General features: G+C 37.9%; 1 long non-coding RNA gene across 2 annotated transcripts in view; it reads left to right on the plus strand.

Annotated features, from left to right (window-relative positions):
* The window catches only part of LOC141570127 (uncharacterized), a 260,003-nt gene extending 243,729 nt beyond the window's left edge, over positions 1–16,274 (plus strand). The window contains exon 3 of one of the 2 annotated variants that reach the window (XR_012494031.1): positions 16,231–16,274. This is a non-coding gene — a long non-coding RNA (uncharacterized LOC141570127). The remainder of the gene's footprint in view (positions 1–16,230) is intronic. The other variant, XR_012494029.1, reaches the window with a different exon arrangement.
* The last annotated feature ends 425 nt before the right edge of the window (positions 16,275–16,699 follow it).

Raw genomic sequence — 16,699 nt, forward strand, 5'->3', positions numbered from 1 at the left:
TCTTTACTTTCTTATGATTAAAAATGTGTAGTTCTGTATGATTCTCTTCTGAATTTCATCCAAAATCTTCACATCTCTCTTTGGGTTGGAGTTTAGTAGTGGAAAATGTATTGAATTAGTGACCACTGCACCGCATAACTGCTCAATTATCTCACAAGTCCTACTGCGGTTCTCCTATTTATATACCCAGGGATTGTGCTTTTGTGTTTTACTGAGTTACATCACTGACCTGTGGTCAGCACATTATTCGCAATGACCTCAGGAACTTTTTCTGCCCAACTTGCACATACCAGCCAGTTCTGATGAACAAGGAGTTTGTTTTAGTACCTAAGTTTCTCCATTTTAATGGGGCTTCATTCTGGTTTTGGCCACTGTTATAAATTGTGTTCCCCCACCTCAAAAAAAAAATGTATATGTTGAAGTCAGCCCATTACCTTAGAATGTGACTGGTTTGGGAGATAGGATCATTAAAGAGATAATTGAGGTAAAATGAGGTCACTAAGGTGGGCCCTGATCCAATGTGACCTTTATCTTTATAAGAAGAGGAGATTAGAACAGAGACACCAAAGAAAAACTATGTGAAGACAGGGAAAAGGCAAGCATCTACAAGTCAAGGAGAGGCCTCTAAAGAAACCAACCCTGCCAACACCTCGACCTCAGACTTCTAGCCTCCAGAACTGTAAGAAAATAAATTTCTGTTGTTTGAGTCAGCCATTCTGTGGTATTTTGTTATGGCAGGTCTAGCACACTAATATATCCACTTGGCTTATGAACCAAGTATCTTTGAATTCTGATCCTGTCTCCCAAAGTGCTAGATTCTGCTTGCAAAATGCAATCTGCTATTCTACTGCAGTTGATCTCTGGCACCCTGTTCCCTTCTGGGGTTATGAAATTAATTCTACAAGTAAAGTACCCAAAAGAGTTTACTGCACACAATAGGATCATGAAAAGTAAATTAAACTCTAGTTTTGCTTCTAGTTCATGGTTGACTACTCTAAAAGATTTCTGGGAAAGCACCCAGGAGCAGTTACGTGTACTGCTTTACGTGTCAGCATTAAAGGTATCACCAGACACCCAATAATGGAGGATTTGTAATGAAATGAGCTTATGGAGGGAATGCTGTACACAGCAGGTAAAACCAAGGACTGAACTGTAGGAAGCATCGGGACTGGTAGAGGGAAGAGCAAGAGAAGTCAGAAATGGAGCCAGGGAAGGCATCTGATGAGGCAGGAAGAGAACCAGGAAAATGCTGGAGGAGCTTACCAATCAAAAGCCAGGGAGGAAGAAGGAGGGTCACTTCCATCCTCCTCCACCCCCATCTATCGATTAGCATCCCTAGTACCATTGGCCCCTAATGACTTACCTCAATAAACCCAACAGACATTTGCTGTAGACCCTGTCTTTTTCATTTTAACCATCTGGCAGCACTTGACATTGACAATCATTTCCTTCCTTTTTGAAACATTCTCTCCTTTTGTCATAATACTCTTTTCTGGTTTTCTTCCTGTTCCTCTGGTTGCTCTCCCACTGCTTTTCAGTTTCCTTCTCCTTTAGTTACTCTTCAGGTGTCAGCTTTATTTAGGAATCTGCCTTTGCCCCACTTCTCACTCAACACATCTCTCTCACATCAGCCACTTCCAGAGGTCTCCACCCTCATAGGTGGCACCCTATTCCCTAAACTTTTCCCCATACTTTGTCTCTTCCCAGTATTTACTCTCTCGGTGACCCATTCTCAACAAGATTCTATTGATAACTAGTATTGTTTTTTAATAAATCAATTTCATTTATACATTTATTTATTTGTTTATTTCCTCAACAACTGTATACAAAGTGGTATATGCCAGGCACTATTTAAAGCACTGAACTATAATGTTAATGATCAAATAAGGTTCATTTACATTTTACCAGAAGTTTTCAATTCCTAAGTCTAAAGGAATAAGTAATGATAATAAGAGTTGCATACTGCATATATATATACATATATATGTATATATATATACACACATGATGTTTATAACAACTCCATGGAATAGATTGGGGAAGTGTTTTAACCTCAGGAAATTCAAGCTCAGTGATTTTGATATAAATGTCTTGCTAAAAATTGGCAAAGCCAAGACTTGAACACAGGTCTTTTGGCTCCTAAGCTAATACTAATTCCTTTCCACTCCGGACGCTGTGTTAGAGCTAACTGTAACTCAGCTTTGAATCTAGAGGGAGCATGGGATTTTCATGGTGTATTGGTTTTCTATTGCAGCTGTAGCAAAGTACCACAAACTCTATGGCTTAAAACCACATGCATTTATTCTCCTCCAGTTCTGGAGGTCAGAAGTCTAAAATGAGTCCCACTGGGCTGAAATCAAGATCCCTTCAGGACTGTATTCTCTCCAGAGCCTCCAGGGGGAGAATCTGTTCCCCTGCTTTTTCCAGCTTCTGGAGGCTTCCCTCATTCCTTGACTCATGACCCCTCATCACATTGCCTTTTCTACCACGGCTTCCTTCACTACTTCGACTTCTTCCTTGTCCATCAAATCTCCCTCTAGCTCCTCCTTGTGAGGACCTTGTGGTTGTATCATTGGGCCCACCCAGATAATCCAGGATAATCATGCTGTCTCCAGATCTGTAGCTTCATCACATCTGCAAAGTCCCTTTTTCCATATAAATTCACATTCACCAGTTCCAGGGGTTAGGACCAGGATATCTTTGGGGACCATTATTCAGCCTACCATGTATGATACCACATATGATGTTCTTTAAACTGTACCTTGAGGGGACTACTGTTTTTTAACAAAAAGTCACTCCAGACCTCAGGTTCCCTTTCCCATCTCCTTGCATCCAGATAAGTTCATCAATGCTTCATTCATTCAGCCCACAAACATTATGGAGCTCCTGGGTCTGTCAGGCACCATGTAAGATACTGGGCGTACACCAAGCAGACAGTGGTAGTGAAGGAATGCATGAGGTATCGTTAGAGCTTGTTTTGTCTGAGCTACTCAGCAGAGGTTTCCCAGACATGGAGTTGCTTGCACTCAGTCTTGAATAGCAGTAGGAGTTTGTCAGGGACATACAGACAACTAGAAAGCATACAGGCAAAGGGACAGAAACTGTCGAAATCCCAGAAGTGTGAACCTCAGACTGTATTGCAGGAACTGTAAGTCATTCAGTACTGCCAACAAAGTGTATGTGTGTGCACATCCGTGTGTGTGTGTGTGTGTGTGTGTGTGTGTGCATGTATGTATTAGGGACCTCAGATAGAGATGGTTAATTATAGGGAATGGCATAGATTTTTTAGGCAGTTTATTCATTTATTTTAACGAACATTTGAGTTTCTCTGAAAAATTCTAATTTTGCTACATCTCTATCCAATGCCACAACATTTTTCTTATATCTGCAGTTAATAGTGGAAAGAAAAGCTGCACCTTATTGAACATACACGAAAACCTTTGCATAGGTACAATTATGTTAAAGGCTAATGTGGTAAAACTCTGTCTCCCTGAATTGAAGTTTCGCTGTTTCAAGGAAAACTATCTTCAACCGAGAGGGGTTTAATTCTGATCCTCTTTAATTCTACTACACATCGTAAAGGGAAAGCGGCGAACATGGTGAGCAAGGGAAATTCAAATTTGTAAAGGGCCATTTAAATAAAAAATCAGATTGGCATAAAAAGAGTCCTGTTCTAATCTCATTTTGAATGCAAAGCTCTTGCTCTCTCAGGACCTGGGATCAGGCTTCAGTCTGAAAATGCTCTCATTTTACTTAATTTACCTACCTGTGTACAATAATTTCATGGTTAATATGTAGTTAATTTCGCTCACCAAAAACCACTTGCCTGGACAAAATAGAGTAAAAAAAAAAATATTTTGGAAGTGTTCATGGCTGTGTGTGTGTGTGAGTGTGACAGACAGGGATTGACAGAGAGACAGAAACAGAGACAGAGAGAGAGGCAGGAAAGTCAGTCCTTTATTTCTCAATCATATTTTGGGAGTTATTTTCATTAAGTTTTTGTCCTTTAAGGTAGTATACTGTAATGTTCTTAAATGGAATACATGAATGCTAGAGTTTAACCTTTATATTTGAGTAGAACTATGGATGGGATTCTACTTAAATGTCGTAACTCACCTATATAGTCAAGGATTCCAAATGTACTTGTGTCCTTCCTCTCTCTCCTTCTTCATGTGTACTTTCTCTGCCTTTGCTTAGGTCTCCCTATCCTCAAGAAAACAAAGCACACCCCCTTACCACCATCAAAGCAATCAAACAGCTTCCTTTGATCTTGTTAATATTCTGCTTAACATGATTGCCTTTTTTTTTTAACTCAAAACTTTGTGGTCTCACCTTCCTCATGACCTCCTCACATCCTAATATATAATTTCTGTCCCAATACTCAACTAAAATTGCCCTTTAATAATATGTATTCTTAATTACCAAATGTGATATTTGTGCTTTGCCTCAGTTTTTCTTCTTCTTGACTTCCCTGGCATTTGATTATAAAATTTTATCCCTCCCTTGACATCTCTAGCCTGCATTATACTGGTTGTCTTCACTCTCCTCTGCTTTTTCTGACTCCTGCAAGCCCCTAAAAATAGGTGTTTCTTAAGGTTCTCTTCTTTCTTTAAAGACATTAGTTACAGTGAGGATCTTACCCACACCCACAGTTTTGACTGTTAAAGGAAGATGGCTTCCCAATTTTCCTTCAGTCTTGGCCTCCGCCACCACCTCAGACGTCTTATGTTTAAAACCAAACCCAACATCCTTTCCTGAAGCTAGTTGAGCCCTGAGACCTCCTCCTTATATCTGATTAAGGACACTATCATCTTCCCAGCCCAAACTAAAAGCCTTGAAAATTTCTGTGGCTTCTCCCTCTCTCCCATCTCATGAGATGCCAAGTCTCATGGTATCTACTTCCCTAAACCCTTCTCAACATTGACCATCCCATTTGTGTTATCCCCACTTTAAATCAGCCTCACATTGCCTTTTTCCTGAACCATTACCCTAGTTTCCTAATAAGCCTCCCCCCATTCTCTTCTTTCTTTAATCCAACCTTGGCCACTGCCAGCTCTAAGCCTGTGTTCAAAAGTCTTCAATGGCCTTGCATTGCCTACTTAAGTAAAGCCATATGAAGTTGGCGCTAAACTGCATCTGTTAGACTATGGTATCTAGAATAAGAGGGGTAGTAGACTGCTCTACTGCACATTAATGTCTTCAGAATTGTGTTGTATGGAGGTGTTTCACCTAAAGGGCATATAAGAAACACAGAGGGCCAGCCCGGTGGCTCAGGCGGTTGGAGCTCCATGCTCCTAACTCCGAAGGCTGCTGGTTCGATTCCCACATGGGCCAGTGGGCTCTCAACCACAAGGTTGCTGGTTCAACTCCCGCAAGGGATGGTGGGCTGCGCCTCCTGAAACTAGCAACAGCAACTGGACCTGGAGCTGAGCTGCGCCCTCCACAACTAAAACTGAAAGGACAACAATTTGAAGCTGAATGGCACCCTCCACAACTAAGATTCAAAGGACAACAACTTGACTTGGAAGAAAGTCCTGGAAGTACACACTGTTCCCCAATAAAGTCCTGTTCCCCTTCCCCAATAAAATCTTAAAAAAAAAAAAAAAAAAGAGAGAAAGAAACACACAAGTACTTCAAAAGAAAGTGTATTTAAAAAAAAAAAGAAACACAAAGTTCAGAGTACAGCGACAAAGATGTGGAAAGATCTATGACCATGTCATATAGCCAGTGGTTAAACAAATGGAGATATTTTGCCCATTAGAACCACAATAAATTTTTTTTTTTTAAAGATAGCTGACTTCGATATTTGAATAACTGCCCTTGGAAAAAGACTTCTTTTGTTCCATGTGGCCTAAAATGTAGAACTTGAACAAATAAGTGGAAGCTATAAGAAAAATGATTTTTAGCTCAATCTAAAGGGAAAAGGGAACTAAATAAAGTTGGGACAGAAATTCTCAAGACATAGCAGATTTTCTGTTATCAGCAGTTGTTATTTAAACTGGTTGTATTTGTAAGAAAGTAACAGAGTTGATTCAAGAATATAATTCTTTTCAGTCATGCAGTTGTTTGTTTGTGTAGCGCTTTCTTAGCCTAGCATGCAACACCAACCCATTTTTACAGCTTTCCCTCTCAGTTTCCATACATGCCCATGCTAGTCCCTATCTGTAATTTCCTTGACTTACAGTTTTTCCTTTCAAAATTTTATCTATTTTTCAATGACCAAATCAAATGTTACCTTTCCTAGGAAAATTTCCCTCCTCACACTTCAGACAACACCATGAATACATAAGTTGTTCTATTTCAAAACTTCAGTACATCATTTGTTCATTTCAAGGCACTTAATATTCCTACAATGTTATTTATATATATATTTCTCCTTTTACCTAATAGAATGTCAACTTTATGAATCAGGAATTGTCTTTATATTGTTATAACTTCTATAGGAACCAATATAATGGAATTCCTTTATTCAGTCAACATATTTTTTTGTTTGTTTGTTTAAACTAAATCACCTCTAAGGAATCTTCCAACTTAAAGAGAGCCTATGAATCTGGTTTTAGAACTTACTTAATAATGAATATACAAAAGACCTTTTTGTCCCCATATTGACTATGAGTACAAGGAATCAGATATACTGATATCAAACTGGTTTTGTAAGAAAGTTTTAAAAATCTGATTCTGAAAAAGTAGGAAACTTTATTTTTCAAGAACTTATGCGACATTCCTATTTTGATATTCAACACATGTTCCTGATAAAATTTTGAACATTAAAGGACTTGTACATCTGGTTACATTTTTATAAAATTAAGTGACACCAAATCAGAGCTCTACAAAGTTAAAGTTGTATAATTAAGAACATCAGAAAGGTAAACAGTGAACTCTGGCAAGACATAAGAAAGGGAACATCTTATTGTGATATACCAGAAGTTTATTCATTTATCTGTATCATTTCTTCCTGGTGTTTATAGCAGTACAGAACATTTTCATTGGTGCTCATTTCTGTTTGGCAAATTGCTGCCAAAAGTCCAGATGTTTCTAAGTGTGAATTCATTGAAACTTGTGTTGTCCAAATTTTAGAAGCAGGGTTGTTAGACTAGGTTAGATAGAACATACAATAAAGCAAAAAAAGAAAAGATTTTAAAAAAGAAAAAAAGAGAAAGAAAAATACAAACAAACAAAAAGCCCAGAGCAACTTACATTGAAAACAAAGCCTGAATTATTTGTTTCAGCTGCTCCCGCCACACCCCCTCCCCACTTCCTCTTCCCCATCTGTGTTCAGTTCTCAAGCGACTCAAATTAGGGGGTACTAAAACCCAAATTATGAGTTGAAAGGCATGACTTTGGCCTCCAGGAAAATCCAAATATATGGAATCTGGTAAGGCAGTCTGATCAGGTCAGAAGTCTCTTTTACTTTTGATACTTCTTAGGAAACAATTTGAGTCGTTTGACTTTCAGCCATTAAAAGGCCCTTAGTAAAAGCATGAAAGAAAGCTCTTCCATGTAGGTCTGAGACAGATGTGATGATGCCAAGAAAACGAAATGCTGTGACTCCTTGACCATATTGGCACCTCAGGAATTAACAAAACTCACTGATTTCCCTCTAGACACATCTTATGCTTTCTGCTACTGTGTGCGTCTATCCTCTGATTTCCTCCTTCCTCTTGGCCGAAACAGGAGAATGATGTGTTTCAAAACCAGTCAACAGGAAGGTTGTGGGTACTCTCTTTTTCAGTTGGATGCATACTCTAAAGAAAGAAAAATTTAGAATTCACAACTTCCAACAGTCATGCTGCCCAATTACAAGTCTGATTTCATACTTTTCTGGTAGATTGATGAAGAGGCTAAAAGATATTAAAACTTAATGTGCCCCCATTTCCCTCCTTTCTGGTATTATTAATTAAAGTAAATTTCTAGATATAAAAGGAACATGATTTGAAATAAAATTATTAATTAAAACAATCTGATATTGTTTCCTAAAACATGCTTTTTCACATATGGCCCAAGCATTGACAGACCGTTCAGGAAAGAATTAACTTGGTTTTCAGCAAGAGTAGAGCATGAGGACTGATTAAGCACTGATTTTATTTTCTTATAAATGTGTATCTTGTGTTCCAAAGGCATTAGCTTTGCTTTGCAGTAGAATTGAATCTTCCCTAGGGTTTTAATCTTCATAAATGTACCAGTTCTCTGTAGTAACATGGATAGGATAAGTGGTGGCTATTACAGGCTGAGCCTTGGTATACAAGGTCAAACAATTAAGTTCGCGAACTCATCCTAGAAAAAGTGATACATGTCTCATTGCTGAATATCACTACGGTCACCTTTGAAGCATTCCCCTTGGGAAGCTATGCACTGATGCCAGCGCCTAGTCCACCCTTTAAAGCAATTTTGGAACTGTTTTTCTGGAATGGCCATCAGAGCTGTCATCGTATTACCCTTGATGTCCTGAATGTCATCAAAATGTCTTCCTTTCAATATTTCCTTTGTCTTTGCATAAAGAAAGAAGTCATTGGGGGCCAGATCAGGTGAGTAGGGAGAGTGTTCCAATATAGTTATTTGTTTACTGGCTAAAAACTCCCTCATAGACCGTGCCGTGTGAGCTGGTGCATTGTCATGATGCAAGAGCCGTGAATTGTTGGTGAAAAGTTCAGGTCATCTAACTTTTTCACGCAACATTTTTAGCACTTCCAAATAGTAAACTTGGTTAACTGCCTGTCCAGTTGGTACAAATTCATAATGAATAAATCCTCTAATATCAAAAAAAGGTTAGCGACTTTGTTGCAACAAGTTCGAGAACCTAATTGTGAGACCGCATATAGTACTTCTGCCAGGGCAGGGACTCACAGAGAAGCAGATGTGGGTGGGATATCTGCCCACTGACTAATTGCTTTATGCCATCTACACTGTCTAAAGTCTAATTTGTAGATTAGAAAGCATTTTTGTAATTGTTCTATGTGGAATATTTAAATCTCATTACCTCTTCCTAGAAACTTGGCTAGTAGCTGGAACATCAAAAAATAATCAGATTCTTTATTTTTAATGTAAAATATTTACAAAATGAAACATGTAATGTATTCCCAAAAGTATACGTGAAGTACATGTCATTTAAAAATAAGTAAAATGAACGAACTTTACCACCCAGCTTGAGAAATAGAACAAATAGAACATTAACAATGTCTCAAAGTCACCTGTGCACCTGTCCCCAATCCCACTACCTATTTAGGCACCCTCAGCCACTACCCTGAGTTTTGCGTTTATCAGTTCTTTGCTTTTATTTGCAATTTTACCACTCAGGTATGTATCTCTAAGATGTGTACGTGTGTGTATAATTTTGTGAGTTTTTAATTTTATATAAAAGACATAACTTTTTTCCAGTGACTTGTCCTCTTTAACATGTTTATGAGATTTTTTCATGTAGGTATGTGTAGCTCTAGTTAATCTATTTCTGACTGTTTTATAAATGGAAATGTTATTCTTTCTCCTATTGATCAACATTTGGGTTGTTTCCAGAATTTAGCTATTATAAGTGATGTTTCTATGAACATTCTTGATGTATCTGGGACAGTAATTGTTGGATTATACATGTCTTAGCTCTGCTAGATAATGCCCAGGTTTTGTGTTTGTTTTTTTTTCATTTGGTTTCCAGCAGCATATAGGAGTTTCTGCTCTTCTGTACTGTCACCAAAACTTGATATAGTCATATTTCTTAAGCACATTTGTGGGATCTTAATTGGTATCTCATTGTATTTTAATTTGTATTTGCCCAATTACTAATGATGAGCATAATTTTTGTTTAAAGTCCACTCAGTTCTAATTTTTGCCCATTTTCCTATTGAAGTGCTTCACTTTTACTTATTGGTATACAGGCTTTCCTCCCTTTTTAATTGTGATATATAGTATACAAACAAAACTACATGAACTATCCATGTACAATTTAATAAATAATTTTGAGGAAATGTTTGTGTAAGTACAATCTATGTCAAGAAATAGACATTTCCAGGACCCCAGAAATCCCACATGTGTCTCTTTATAATTCTACCCCATCTTTTGCTCCAGAGGGAACCACTATCTTGATTTTTCTAATAATCATTTCCTTGCTTTTTGATAGTTTTACTGTCTATATATGCATCCCTAAAAAATATAGTTTAATGTGGTCTATTTTGAACTTTATACTGTACATACTCTTTTAGGTTTTGCTTCTTTAGATCAACACTGAGACTTTGCCTGACCTCATATCCTATCTTGAAGGGTCCAGGATTTAGATTCCATCTTACTTTCGTCCTACAGCTTTGCCTATAACTCAAATTTACATTGAATTGTCAATTGAGATTTAAATAAATTAAAAAAATAATACCCATCTAGATCCATTTATGTCTTCCATTTTATCACAATTTACAAATTTCTTTGTTAATTCTAGATGAGTCAGGATATTTCACAAAATTGCTAGTTAGTTGCTATGGTAGCAGATTTATTTTCATTTTATTGCTACCTTATTTCTGAACATTTTAAGTTTGGTATAATCATGAGTTACCTTTAATACACCCACACTTCACATCTATTATCTCAGAGACATGGCCAGGTCTTTTATAGTCTTAATACCAGTCTATATATAGTCTAAATATATACTTTAGGAGGTCTTCTGGGTTCATGGAAATAAAATATGTAATAGTCACATAAGTTATAAATATTCAAATTTTCTGCCCATGCCACGGTGCTTAGTAAATACTAATAAATAATTAGGACCCAAGCATATTGTCTATTATATATAAACTAATTTTTAAAAAAACTTTACTGATTTTTACATAGTTTTCTTGTTCTCTGTCTCTCTTTCCTAAAATACCCACAGAGTTCAGTTCAAATTAGTTTAGTTCAACAAGTGATTACTGAGGGCCTACGCAATATCCCCTCTAACAACAAAAAAAAAAGAAGAAAGAAAAAATGAATTGATTTCTTCTTTAGTGGATTCATAGTCCAGGTGAGAAGACATACGTATAGTCAAATAATTACCATGTAGTATATATAAGGGCAATAATAGAAGCAAGAACAAGGTGAAAGTCCCATAGAGGAGAGAGTGATGAACTCTATTAGAGTTCAAGGCGTTAGTGGGAGATATCGAAGAAGAAGGAAACATCCAAACTGGTTTTTGAAGGAGGAATAGAAAATTTTCAGCCAGGGGAAACAGATGGCCAAAAGTCTGGAGGTTACAATGAGTTCAGTGAACTACATGTGAATCAGTATTGCTGGAGCTTTAAACACAGAGGGAAAGCATGGAGATAAGCCTCCAAAGTCCAAGGTCAGATTACACAGGGCACTGTATGGCTTGTCAAGGAGCTGGAACTTTATAAGCAGTAGGAAGCCATTTAAGTATGGGGACATGATCAAATCTGTTTCAGAAATATTACCTTTAAGATGTTATGGAACTTAAGTGGTCATCTGTATAATAAGTGTTAGTATTGGCTTGATTGACAGTAACAAAAAACAAAACCACAAAACACTGCTTTAAAAAGCTAGTCCAAAGATCCAATTTAGGACTGATTAGTATCAGAGGCTCCATGGTGTCAAAGACTCAATGTCTTCCTATATTGTTGCTCTCCTTGTGTGGCCCAATCTAATATCAAAGATGGCAATATCCACCTTCCAGGACTCAAATTTAAGTAGGGACATGATAGAAGAGGGCAAAGTGTGCCCACCAACTGTTTTTTTAAGAAGATCCCCAGAAGCTGCCAACCATTGGCCAGAACTTAGTCACATGGTCACAGCCAGCTGTGAGGCAAGCAGGGAAGTAAAGCAGGGGGAAAAAATGGAAATGGAGGGTAACTGGCAGTTTTTGCCACTGAGAAATAAGACAGTGGAAGCAAAGGAGGCCAATAAAAAGACTACTGCGATACTGCAATGAGAGCATAAGGACTGTTCAGGCAATAAGCATGAGGATGGAAAGTGAAGGCAAGATCTGAGAGCTGTTTGGGAAGCAGAAGGGGTTAAGAGTTTAAAAACTAGTGGATGGGGTGATGGCTCTTCATTTCTGGCTACGTGACCCAGTAGATAGAGGTATCACCATGGGGAATTTCACCATCATAAAACAAATAGAAGGGGGTGGGTCAAAATGGCATTTGTACTGTATAAAGACTTTCTGCCTTTGACACTATCCTTTCCCCAGAGCTTCCTCCAAATGTTTGGATTTTACTTAAAAGCAAAAGGAGAGATAACAATTATCCAACTAGCAGGATGCTGGGCCTTTTCCTTTTATTCAAGACAATAGGATAAGAAAACTTCCAGGCCTGTCACCAACTAGATGAATGACCAAAGGCAAGTGAGTTCATCTCCTGGGCCTTAGTTTCTGCATCTGTAAAATCAGAAATTTGCACTAGATAATGTCTAATCTCTCATCAGCTATAGAATTATTTGATTCATTCACAGACCCATCACCCATGTGAATCAACAGCACAAAGTGAACAACCTGGCGTCACTCTAGCCATGCATGCCTTGACAATGGAAAAAGTAATTGAGGCAATATCATAAGTTCAAGTAAACACAATTTTCTGTCTAATTGTTTCACATCTCTTTTCACTTAGCTGTTAAAAACCTATTTTAGTATGGTCTGGGGTATTAAACTTTGGTAAATTTACAAAGTCTTTTATTAAAGTGGAGGAGGTTTTGCCAATTGCTTTTCAAGATTAAAAGGTCTTACTTGGGGTGAAAAGGATTACTTTTTTTATTAGGTACATTAGTGTACATGTGGTAGCTAAAAATACTTTCCTTGAGTTAAGTATTTTCCCTTTTGGTTGAGTACACATTGTTCCACCTACTACAAAGGATTAAAATGACCTGTTTCATCACAGAGCAAAGTGATGGCGGCAGCATGTGATTTTTTGGCAGAAAGAACACTTTGTAATTGCTAATTTCCTTAACAACCAGGACCCAATGACACTGCCTGGTTTTATAAAATGCCAATGAATCTAGACTAACAGGGAGTTTGCTGCGGACGAGCCTTTTGGAAGGAGTGTTCAAATCCGAGACCTTGAATGCCTTATGGAGACATGAAAGAGTCCACAGGACACAATTGGTAGACTCAGGTGTTTGCTTTGGCCTGCGCCTCTTTTCTCATCTCCATTGTGTTCTCTGCCAACTGGCAGCTGTCCTCAAGGTCAAAATCTTTTTTAAAAAATCAGCAACTTAAATGAGAACCAGTAATGCTTTCAGCAGGTATAATCCCTTTTACTTCAAAAGTGTTTCAACTAGTACTTCTTTTAATACAAAAAAGTTTGGAAATCTCATATAAATGTAATATTTTAGAACTCATATCTAGCATCAAATTTGCATTTCTCAGCCAAGAAAAAAATGTTCCATACTGAATATTAGATCCCAGTCTACAATGAAAATATACATTTTCTAGGTGGCCAAAAGAAAACAATGCAAAAACGACTATGATGATATAACCAACTTTCAAGCCACAGTTTTATGTTTCTCAAGTTGCCAAATAATCTTCAACCCTGTAGGTTGTTTTCTTTAATTAATCATTCTTTGCATCTGACAAACAGACTTTAAAATTAAAATTTCCTTATGCTTTATCAAAGCATTACATTTAGGCACATTTGCAGGATATGGAACCTGGAGTTCTAGATTATAGCTGATCCCCCGGAACACTGCATCCCTGATTAGGCCTATAAAATACCTTTGATTATAAAAATCCATGATTTCTCAAAATCGCAAATACTCTATAGGACTTTTGATGACCAAAACCTTGAGATGTGTGCAGGAGCCACTGTGCTATAGGGAAAAGAGAACAGGCTCAGTAGTTACACTGAACAATACTCAAGGCCAAGTTTGTCCCTTCCTAGCAAGGTAACATTGGGTAAACCAGTTAGCCTCTCTGTTACAATTAATTTGTAATTGTTTCAATTATACTTTAAGTGAGAAAAACCATAAATATGTTGCTTATGTTAAGTAAATACCTATTTATGTATGTATATCTATCTATCTATTTATCTACCTACTACCTATTCACAGCTTAATTCCTGTAGTTGCTCAGGCCTAAATCCCTGGAGTCATATTGTCTCCTCTCCTACTCTCACACCTCATATCTAATCTACCAGTGAATTCTGCCAGCGTTTCCTTCAGAACACATCCAGAATCTGACAGGGTCTCATCACCTCCATTGCTACCCACGGTGATGCCCAACGCCATCAGCTCTCCTTGGATGATGGCAATGATCTCCTCCTCTCTGATCTCTCTGCTTCTGGTTCTCCTTCAGGCTATTTTCAATACCGAAGGAAAGTCCTGTTCTTAAAACAGAAGTTGGGTCCTGTCATGCCTCAGTTCAGGGCCCTTGGATGAGTGTCCTTCACTCTCAGAGTAAAGTTAATATCCTTTCCACAACCTATCAGACCCTGAGACCTTGGTATGGGAAAGGGCACAGAGCTTCCATGACCTCTTGAGTCCCCAAATCTCCAAGTGTTCAGCAACGTGGATTATCTCTGTACCCTGTCCTTTTGGGTTTATACAGAGACTTCATTTCATAGGCATGATTGATTAAATCATTGGCCCCTGGTGATTGAACTCAATCTCCAGCCCCTCACCCCTATCCAGAGATTGGAGGTCAGGGACTGATAGTTCCAACCTGCTAATGACAACATTAGCTCCTCTGGCAACCAGCCCCCAGCTTTTGGTTGGATACCTAGGAGCTTTCCAAAGTTACCTCATCGACGTAACAAAAGACACTTTTATGGCTCTTGTAACTTAGGAAATTCCGAGAGCTTTAGGAGCTCTGTGCCAGAACCAGGGACAAAGACCAAATACATATTTTTCATTATAAATCACAATATCACACCTCCCTATTTTCTAGGCCTTAATTTCTTTATCTGTATATTGGAATAATTATAGTTTATACCTCATGTGATTGTTGTAAGGATCACACAATTAGTATATGGAAAGTACTTCAAACAGTGCCTGTCATAAGAACAAATTCTAGAAAGCTAACATAAGCATGAAACCCTCTTGGGAAACATACATCTTTAAAAAGAGGGACACTGCTTGTACTATTCCCAATTTGAGAAACTCAGGAGTAATTCTCAAAGCATTGTCCTTATACCGCATCGGTAAAATTCTTGTTTAAAAAGCAAATTGCTGAGCCCTACCCGAGACTTCCTGAATAAGAATCCCAGGAAAATCTTATTCTTAACAGGTACCTAGGTAATTCCTTTGTACTTTAAGGTGTGAGATACAGTCTAGAGAGAGCACCTCTCCACTGCTATAAATTATCCCAGGTAACTCCAATATACCCTTCCTTTCTATCCATCCCCTGTGCTACTGTAAGGATGGTTCAAGTACAGGATACCACCAAACTGATTTGCTATTGGCCAAGAGTTTCTTAAGGAGTCATTTATTAACTTATTCAACATCCCAAGTACTCCCATTGACCTATCCTACCTAGCTGGAACTCATTTATAATAGCTTCATTTAAAGAATAATTACCAGAGAAGCTCAGCAGTCCCTTACCTTCTAAAGGGATGCAATTAATGGAACTCTGCATGCGTAGCAAGTTTCAGCTTTTCAAAATCGTAAAAGAAAAGCTATCTGATTGGTGCTGGGGCTAATTTGGTTTGTGTATCTCTTGAAGGAGTGGGCCTGTCTGTAATTTAATCCTGATTCAGGACACTTCCATAGTTTCTAAGACTCACTTTTAAGTCTTCAGTTAATGCTACATTTGTATACAGCATCTATTTCAGCTCCAAATTTGGAGAAATTCCAAAGTCTATGTAGATTCCCAAGAGGTAAACCTCAAAGTCAAAGAAGCTTAGTTCAAAGCACAAGGAGAGGAAGAAACCTGAGTTCTCTGAGTCAACAACATTCACTTACCAGGTTTCCCTGAAAATAGGACCTAGTCGGGCAATCAGTTCTACTGTATCTTTTGGAGCAAAAATTAATATGAGACCCGGTCTTATATCATATTATATAAGAGCCGGTGTTATTTTACTTTTTGCTCCAAAAGGTGCATTAGCGCTGATTGTCCAACTAGGTCTTATTTTAGGGGAAACATGGTATTTAGCCAAAACTTTTAATTTATAGGACCCAGGCTGGGGCAGGGAACAGGAGCAAGGATCCCAAGAAATCTTTCAGAATTATGCAGCTTTTCCATTGGTTCAGACATGTTTCCTGCTAAAGCTGACAGTGAGATTATTTTTAATTAATTATAGAACCTTCTAAGCAAGTGTTTGGGCTGATTCTTTATAGGTTTCTGAGCAAGACTGTCATTTGGAGACAGACTTCTCTAATGTGAGTTATGTCTTTGTATGCAATTTACTGATGAACAGATATGAAAATAATAGCTGATTTAATTGTTAAATTATGAAATGATAAGTTTGAAGGTAAACTTTGCATTTCAACTTGACCATCCCCTGCTGTCATATGTAGACAGGGCTATTTAGATCTGCAAAAAAAATGTGAAGCAGACAGTACTTGATAGCAAAGGAAGGAAACCCACTAAGCACTTGCCTGGAATTTTCCTTTTGGCCACTATAGCATTCTTATTAGAGCCTGAAAATCCGTAGAGAGCTACCACGTAATCTTGTTCCTCAGTAAGGAAACACTTCATACTTGTTGACTATGGGACCCATGATACCCGGTTTTTATCCCTTCACGTGGGTGAAGAGGAATAGGAGTAGAAGAGAGAAAAAAGTCAGGGGAAAATAAAAGTAAATAC

Source organism: Rhinolophus sinicus, linkage group LG02, assembly GCF_036562045.2.
Source record: "Rhinolophus sinicus isolate RSC01 linkage group LG02, ASM3656204v1, whole genome shotgun sequence".
Lineage (NCBI taxonomy): Eukaryota > Metazoa > Chordata > Mammalia > Chiroptera > Rhinolophidae > Rhinolophus > Rhinolophus sinicus.